Source organism: Oryzias latipes, chromosome 4, assembly GCF_053564925.1.
Source record: "Oryzias latipes strain Hd-rR chromosome 4, Olatipes_Hd-rR_3.1".
NCBI classification, from domain to species: Eukaryota; Metazoa; Chordata; class Actinopteri; order Beloniformes; family Adrianichthyidae; genus Oryzias; species Oryzias latipes.
In genome coordinates this window covers 1,593,143-1,602,600 of record NC_136240.1, presented here as the reverse complement: position 1 = coordinate 1,602,600, position 9,458 = coordinate 1,593,143, and the positions used below count along the sequence as shown (strand labels likewise).

Here is a 9,458-nt window from a genome sequence, read left to right as displayed (position 1 = left end):
ATCACAGACTGTAAAACAATGGATGAATCGAGGTGTGACGTCACCCATAGAAAATGCCGCACCTACGACTATCGCGAAATGAGGCCAAATCTCTCACAATTGCTTCCTGACACGGGCATCGCCATGTTTAAACCAGTTGACAGTGATTGATCCAAGTCGAGTCATCGTGTCTATGGCAACTACTGTCAAAAAACAGGAGTAAGCTTATTGTGAGTCCCCACCACTTTCTGCACCTCTACCTTTTGAATGCTGCGTTTGAGCTATTCCTTGTTTTTACAGTTTATGGCAGGGGTCGCTAACCTGTACCTCTCAAAGAGCCATTTGGATCAGTTTCCCACTGAGATGAAAGCACAGGGAGCCGCAACACTAGGGGTGTCAAAAAATATATTTTTTCTGATATATCGCGATAGTTCATTTGGCAAAACTTGTATTGTATTTTAATTCTTTATGAGTGTGATGTTTCTTTTGATCTTTTGTCCTTTTTCCTAAACCTTGAATAGACTTTTCCGTCTTTGAAAACAAATTCACTTTGATGCAGACTCTTTTCTATTTTTTTTCTTTAAATCCAGTAAACCAATAAATTATATTAATTTTATGGATGACAACTATTTTTATAAGGAAGCAGCTGTTAGTTTGTCTGGAATCATAAGCGGTGAGTCTATGCCCCGCCCCCGCCTCTCTACCTGTTCGTTGTTTTCCCCCACGTGCATGCTGGAGGGGGGCTCCAGCGTGTTCTACACAAACAGCGCAACATATGTTCATCATAGCAGCAAGGTGACAGGATAATAGCGGTGCCCTAATGCAAATTTAATAATTTTACACAGAAATGGGTGGTTTTAGTCTAGGGAGAAAAAAACTTTTTTGGGGGCATTCATGTGTCCCCTACGAGATCGCCACTGACTGTCTTTCCAGAAAAACGTCCCATCAGACTCTGTTGGGCGTTCACAGCTGCAGACACACCCCCTCTGCGTGTTCACGCTGCTCTCTTCCTCCTGCCTGCTTGCAATACACTAATTCGGCGAAACCCGGAAGTAAAGTAGCGCCGCCATTACTGCGGTGCTCTGCTGCTAAGGAAGTAGCAGAAGTAGCTTGTTGTTGGTCCCGCAGCGGCTGTTGCAGACGTTCGCTGCAAGCTTACAAGCAGGCTTAGATGTGAAAAGTTTGTCCATTTTTTTTTCTTTTCAACGATGCCGGGAAGAACTTGTTGTGTTTTCGGCTGCTTTAACAGCAGTGCAAAAATACAGGCCTGGAATAACGACGGTTTGGGAAATTCACAAACCTTTGCTGCACCTAGACTGCCCATGTTTACGGCCTTATGGACTACACAGACTTCCTGGTCGAGCGGAGGACCAAGATGTGCGTCAAAAGTGGATGAAATACATAAACCGAGATGGCGTCACAGCAAACAACAATACTGTGGTACGTTTGGCTTGATTGTTCTATCTGTTAATGCCACATGTTGCACGCAGAGGGTGTAAACATACGACATAGCTAGCTAAGATGCTAACATTATTAGCCACAGGCGAAAACACAGCTGACGTTTCATGTTTTCAAGTGAAAATCTGATTTTACAAGACTAAAGCTCTGTTTTTACTGCTTTGTATGATCTGTAATTAAGTTACTGTAGTTTATTTCTGTGCATTGGCTTAACTGTTTGTCCTCGTTGCTGTTCTTTGGGTAAAAAAAAACATCTGCTAGATAGATGAGTAAATGTACTCAACCAATTGGTTTTTTGATTATTCTGTGATTGATGTTATTAAATAATTAAACTAGTATCTCAAATAGACAAATCTTCATTCTTGCAAAAAATAAAAAAATCCACATAGTACTTCAATTACAACAGTAGACTAAACAGGATGGGGATAAACAACAATTTTTGCCCCTTACACCTCAAAAAAGAACAATATTATATGTAAGCCCAATGTAAACCAATGTATGTATATTTATGTTTCACTCTAAGGTGTGTGGGATACATTTTCCTGACGGACAACCCACAAGAGAAAATCCATATCCTGTGTTGTTCATGGGCTATGATTGTCGTGTGAGTAGGTCTCTTAGCAGAGCCATATTATTGCGTCACATTGTAAGTTTAAATATGTTTCATTCTCATGTTTTACTAATGCACAGCTCTTTTTTTTTTCTTTAGGTAACTCCAGCTAGACCTCCACCCAAAAAAAGATGTCTTCAGGCACTACACCTGAACTCAGCTATTGAACCAATGGGAACAGATGTGGATGTTGGAAATTTGGAAACATTGCCTCTGCAAACATGTGATGTTGGAATCCAGTCGCCAGATCACATGGACCACAACAGTTTCAGCTGCGGTAACAAGCCGATGAAGGACTGTGGCACTCAGACTGATCCAACGCCTTCAGTGTCAGCGAAAAATTTAAATAACAAAGACTTTATATTTTATACAGGTTTATGTGCTGACAGTTTCTGGCTACTTTTGCGAGTCGTTTTGTGTTGATGAGATTGTAAGTATTTGTGCAGGGCTATGTAATTTTCAGCCTCTGTTAATCCGTAACAGTACTGAATAAAAAAAGGAAACACCTGAAGTATGAGTGAGTGTGTGTGATGTGGTTATTAATTTTGAGGCCAAGGAAGGTCATATTACTTTTTATTTGAACAAAAAGTTCAACAAAGCAACCAACTGTTTCAAACCACAATGTAGATGGTTGTACATGTTTAAATTGTGAAGAAATGTCAAACTCTTGATGCTTAGTAAGTTACCATAGCAATGCAGTGTCGATAACTAACATGTAATTTTTTTAAACAATGAACAGATATTTTACTCTTGATGTGTGTATTACTCCTTTTGTTATATGCTCATTAATCTTATTACTAACTACTTAAGCACACAACTTTTCATAACCCCATGTTCAATTCTTGTTCCTACTGCTGGCAGCAGATTCTGAAGCTCATCACATACCAGGCGATTAATAAAATAATCCTGGATACCTGTAAAAACATTTATTTTACTACAAATAGTCGTGTTTTAGTTGTTTGCAAGCTAATGAACATATTAGCAACACAGCTAGTAATGATAGCGTTCGGTTTTATGGCTGTCATCAATTAATATACGCCTTAATACATTATCTTGACATTAAATTACCTGCATTGGTCAATTTTGGCCACTGCCTGACGTCATCTACCCAATCATCCCTTTCCTTTGCCATTGTTTATCTACCTGTCACCTGTCATATTCGCGTGAGAAATGCTTTCATTGAAAATCCAATAGAGGGCAGCGGTAAGTCGCAGTCCACAGCCACGCAGTAATGGCGATAGCCAATATGGCGGCGCCCGTAGATTTCGCGGCGGATTTGTGTATAGCAGACGGTGTTAAAGGCACCACCATGGGGCGGCCAGGGTGCAGCGGTAGGGCGGTCGACCCATGATCGTAAGATTACAGGTTTGATTCCCGCCTTGCACACCCATGTGTCATAGTGTCCTTGAACCCCACCTTGCATCTGGTGGTAGGGCGCCTGTGTTCGGCAGCGGAGCCGCCAGCAGTGTGTGTGACTGGGTGAACGGGTCTGTGACTGGAAAGCGCCTTGGGCCTTGTAGGTAGAGCGCTATATAAGTACACGCCATTTACCATTTACGACAATCTTAGAACATGATAGTTATTTTACTAAGCCACAGCACAAGAGGAAAGAGTCTCTGGAGCAGTAGGTTGCCGACCCCTGGTCTATGGTGTTGATTTTTTTTTATTGAAAAAAGGTCATTGTTGTTGGTAATACAAGAGAGCTTAACAAAGACTGACTTTTACTCTCAACTTAAGTATTTGAACAAATTTCATTTTGCTCAATATATCTTCCTTATGCTCTGTGGATTTAAATTCCCTCCCAGTTTTTTGCAAGACACTTTTGTCTTTCCAAATTAAAACCATAAGTCTTTAGGTATGAAACTATTTGCATTTATACAGCATACAACTCCTATGAGCTTCACTTGATTTACCACTCCTAAAAACTAAAGCAAATTAACTTTATCTGTGTATAAGTCAATGATGTCAGGTCTATGAAATAAGCTTCTCTGATTCCTCTGTTAGATGCAGCAAGGGAGCATGAATGATGAATGATGGTGACAGAGTGTGTCACAGTGCCAAACTGGGAATTCCAACTTGGTTTCTGCACAATAACTTTAAACACTGGAGCTGCACCTCGAGGCATTGTGAACAGAGCACTTAATCTCTGACTTTAATCTTCATCACATGCCTCATATGTCTGACTCACTGCTTTGACACTTGCTTGATTCCTCAGTCTGTTTCGGTAACACAAACTCAAACTTTATTTATTTATATAGCGCCTTTCATTTCAGTTAAAAACACAAAGCGCTTAACATAAAAGCAGATAAATCATAAAAAAGAAAAAAATGAAAATTATTAAAAACAGAAAACACAGGACAATCACACACAGATGGGACCCCTCCCTCACCAGATTCCTACCTCCACCCACCCAGTTCCCCCAGTAAAACCCTGAACAAACAAAGAACTGCAACCTAAAGAAGGTCTGGCTTGGTTTTGCTGTGGAAACGATATCATGGGGATCAATTTATTCCAAGACCCAGTGGGTCATTATTGCAACGCCTAGGGCCCACTCTACAGCTATTAGACCAAAGAGCGGGACCCCAGCCAGCCAAGTGAGAACGGGCACCGCAGTAACAGCACCCCCTACAGGTGAAGCTGGTGGTGCACCAGAGCAATGGATTCCCAAGAGGAAACACTGGAGTAAGAAACACCAGAATACAAATAATAAAATAACAACAATAAAAATAGGATTAAAAAATAAAATAAGATATAATAATGTTAGCAATTAAAAAAAAATGCGTAGAATGTTTAAAACATAACCTAAATATCATAATTAAAATAACAGTAGAAAAATAGCATAATAAAAACACAAAGATAATAATAGTCCTTAAAAAAAAATACACCAATAAATAGATAAATATTAAAAGAAATAAGCAATTACCAAAGTCATGTAAAAGCCAGGCTAAAAAGGTTGAGCTTCTTCTTAAAAACCTCTACAGACTATGCGGCTCTGAGGCTCTGTGGCAGACTGTTCCTCAGGCGAGGACCGTAATGGCGGAACGGGGCCTCACCGTGTGTCTTGGTCTTCGTCCTCACCTTAGGAACAACTTGGAGGCTAGTGCCAGAGGACCTCAAGGTCCGCGAGGGCTCATATTTTAAAATAATATAATTTAAATAAGAAGGCGCAAGACCATTAAAACATTTATAAACAGTTAAAAGAATTTTAAAATGAATCCTGAAACACAGAGGGAGCCAATGCAGGGATTTTAAAACGGGTGTAAAGACTTTTTACATAAAAACGTTTGTTTTAAAATTGCTCCCTGCAAAATAAGAGCAGCAACAAACCGATGTGCAGGAAAAATGTCTAATGCTTCAGTCACACATGTCATGGTTTGGGTTTCTTTGGTTTTTGCTTTCCGTTTTGGTCTCTGTCATGGTTGAGTTCTGTTTCTTGTTTTATTTTGAAAGGTTTCCTGTTGTGTCATGTTTTTGAGTTTTACTTCCTTGGTCCCAATCTGCCCTGATCATGTTCACCTGTGTCTTGTCTGTCTTGTCTGTATTTAAGTCTTGTCTCTGCCTTCCTCTTGGGCTGGTCCATTAACGTCTCTAACGGCTCTTCCCTTCTGCCATGTTCATGTTTTGCCCACAGTGAGTTTAGTTTTGTTTTCCTGCTCGGCAGCATCTTTTGTTTGTTATTAAACCCCTTTCCCTGGAACCGTGTGCTTCCCGTGTCTGCATTCTGGTTTCTTCCTGCTCACCAGCCCTCCCCAGATATGATGTTCTAGATCTATGGGCCTTTTACTGTGAATGAGCTTTGGCCAGAGTATACATCTTTCTGCAAAGATACATTTGTTTGGCAGTAGAGACATACCTTCTACTTATCCATAATGATTTTGTCAAAGCAGGGTTACTAAATCTACTTTTTAGGGGGGGGGAAATGTGTCAAAAATCCTCGCTTTTTTTGTAGCCTATGCTTGTTTTCAAGTTTTTGGTTTTTGTCGTAAAAAATTCCAATCAAATTGTTTACATTTTTATTCAGTACTTTCTTCCAGTAGCTTTTGCACTCACACTGCAGTCAATTTAATTAGCATTTTTTTTACTCCAATCAGTGAAATATTTGGAGTAGCACTACTTTTCACATTAGTACAACTTTATGCTACTCTGCCTTGAATAAGCCAATGTCTTTTAAGTTTTGTTGGAATTTGAAATTTTCCAATAAACAATAAAAATGTTTACTCCGGCTCATTTTTGCAATGTTATGAAATGACATATTTAAATATTTGAGCTAAACTTGTTTTGATTTCTTTCTTCCTTTATTAACATATCTAGTGACAGAACATGCAGTCACTCAAAATCACAAACTATATGGAAACTGCAACCTCCCAAAAAATTACAACTGGAACAAAAATGAAGACGCAAACGGTATCTAGATATGTATATATTAAAAAATAAACCAAAATTATGTTATAAAAACAATGACAAAAAAGGACATAGGTTATATAAACAGACAAATAATCCAAGAGTTTTTCTAAGTTTCTTTATTTTCCAATTTTTGCACAAATTTAAAGCATACTCATTTTTGAAAAACCAAAAACTGTGATTCAGTTGAAAAAAATACATTTATGAATACAAAATGTTCCTAAAATGATCAAATTAACAATTTTTTGGCTTTGTGTAGAAAGCCAAATTAAATGTTATTTTACATAAATATGGGACTCTTGTTTTTTGTTGAAAAATTATTAAATATTAACCAAATTTAAATCATAATTGTTTTTCTGATATTTAATATTGTTTTTACAGAAAGGGAATTACCTTAAATTTGACATATTCTTTGCATGAATATTATTTGTTTTAAAATGAACCTCTATAATTTTAAAGGCAGCAAATATAAAATTTACAATAGAGGACCCAAAACAGAGTCCTGTGGAACACCAGAAGTGAGGGATCCAGCGGACTTAAATTTAGAAGATAGAAGACAAAAAATGATCTACCAGTCAGATATGAGGAGAAGCGGTTTAGACCAGATCCAATAAGAGTAACACGGAGCAGTGTCCTGCATCAGGACTCTGAGAAGGGCTGTTTCAATAAAGTGAGCACTACCAAAACCAGACTGAAACTGACCAAAAATCCCATGATTGTCGAGAACAGTTGTAAGTTGTGTAGCAAGAACTTTTTCAACGATTTTAAAAAATAAAAGGAAGATTGGAGGGAATGATCATACCCAGGGACTTGACCAGACAGCAGGGACGAGTTAATTATGGCAGGACGCAAGGACCAATGGACTGGAGGATATCTGTAGCCCACTTATGAAAGGATTTAGTTTTCCTCCAGGCATTTAAAGGGTTAATTTCCCTACAGGCAATTAAAGGGTTAACTTTCCATTTGCGTTAGAGATGGTTTGGCCCTCCAGGCATACCTTGCAGGGCTCTGTGGAGGGTGCCGTGTTGTGTCTGCGTGTTTCTTTTCTTGCTGCGTGACCAGCAGAGAAAGATCGGCAGTGGTATAGAAGGAAGAAGAAAAATATGTTACAGAATTAAAAGAAGATACTTTTTGTTTTTTGAGATCGGTTATGTTGTGTGCCGAAAGAACATTTTCAAAATGCCTACGTTGTGAACGTGTCGTGTTTAGGAATTCTTGGAAACTCCGAATTGTTTTGATGACCCTCAATTGTAGCTCGGACTACAATTCTTCATTGGATGGCGAGCCAGGCGTAGAACGAAGATTGAAGTACAGTGTGGCCAGCAGTTACTGATTCCCATCAACAGGATTGATACCAACCTAACAGGACAAGAGATAAGGAACATTCCCATACACAGTCACTTATCCTACCCGGCTAGAGAACAAATTGAGTGCACAAACGAGACAAAGGACAATTTATTTTATACTTTATTTTTATAACGCTGATTTATTTTGTAAAAGAAATTCAGTTTTCTGACTAAATTATTATTTATGTTGTTGTTGTATTTTGTGTTGTGAAAGGTAATGGAATAAACCAGGGGGGTATTCCAGGAAGACCGGATATGAGTTAGCGTAATTACGCTCCACTTAGTAACCCTGGGTTAATGCACGTGCACAGCAGGTACATAAAGACACTTGAGACGGAAGTGAGACAGAGTCTGAGATTTTAATGACGGCGTATGAAGATTATACGTCCATCAAAAAAGTAACATGGCTGCATCATCAAAACAAAAGAGTTTCTGCTTGGAGAAAAACAACAGACAAAGTAAACGCAGGAGTTTCTGATCTTGTTTCCATTTTCATTGTGACGCATATAAATATATATATATATATATATTAGGCCTGCCCTGCACAATATACCGCAAATTTATCATTATCGCAATATCCAGCTCTGCAACAGGCTTATCGCAAAAGACTGCGAATATCGCAATAAATCGTAAACCCAAAATGTGTTAAAACAATCTTACGGCAGCTTGACGCTTTTAACGAATCAAATAAATCCCTTTATGCTTTGACCAATCAGATGGACGCCTTCCCATTGTTTACCAATCAGATGGAGGCCTATTATGTTAAATGTTTGTCACCTATGTCGATGAAGGTCATTTGGAGTATAATTTTAAACTGTTGCAATGAAATGGGAATGATGTTTTTGGCATTTTTCTATTTTTTTATATACCGCAAATTATATCGTTATCGCAATATTATTCTCTAATATCGCATATCGCAAGTTTTCCTCATATCGTGAAGCCCTAATATATATATATATATCCAATGTATCCATGTATCCAATTTTGCCAACTTAAATGAATTACTTCTATTGGTAACAAATAATTTAGTTACATTTATTCAACCTAATTTCTTATGACTACGACTATAAAACTCAATAATTGTTTATACAATTCAAATTTAAGTATTTATCTAACTAAATGTCACATTACTCCATTAATCTTTTTATCATCTTAATTACTTATATTTCTTGAACTCTCATATGTCTAAGTTTGAGGCGGCAGATATGCTCATTTTTGTACAATAAAAAGGACGGAAGAAAATGCACGGAGTGCAAAAATTCATCAAAGAATTTTCCATCATCATAATTACTGGAAGAAGATGAAGGGGTGCTATATAAACTCATCGTCCTCTCCCTCCCTCTCACTCGTGGTGCAGAGACGTAAGCATAGTAGGACAAAATAACGCTGCAAAACACAGTAAAACAGCTAAACAACTAAACACATTTGGTCAAAAAGCCACACTTAAACCCAAATCCGTCCAGATAGGCAAAGGCAATGGTATCCCACAATCCTTTGCGGTGCCGATCTAACAGCAGCACCAAAGTTACACCTACTTAATTGAATTAATTTGAATGAAAGCCAAATAACTGTCTGAGAACTACGTGTTATTTTTAAACTGACTTAACAAAAAAAAATATTTTTAATTATCTTACCTGAAGCAAATAATTAAGTTAGATCAAAGT

The 9,458-nt window shown here is 38.0% G+C and overlaps 1 long non-coding RNA gene across 1 annotated transcript; it reads left to right on the top strand.

Moving 5' to 3' along the window:
• The first annotated feature begins 1,289 nt into the window (after nucleotides 1–1,289).
• Nucleotides 1,290–2,287, top strand: LOC144991996 (uncharacterized). Its single transcript, XR_013655701.1, has 3 exons — nucleotides 1,290–1,419; nucleotides 1,961–2,041; nucleotides 2,147–2,287. It is a non-coding gene; the product is annotated as an uncharacterized LOC144991996 (long non-coding RNA).
• The last annotated feature ends 7,171 nt before the right edge of the window (nucleotides 2,288–9,458 follow it).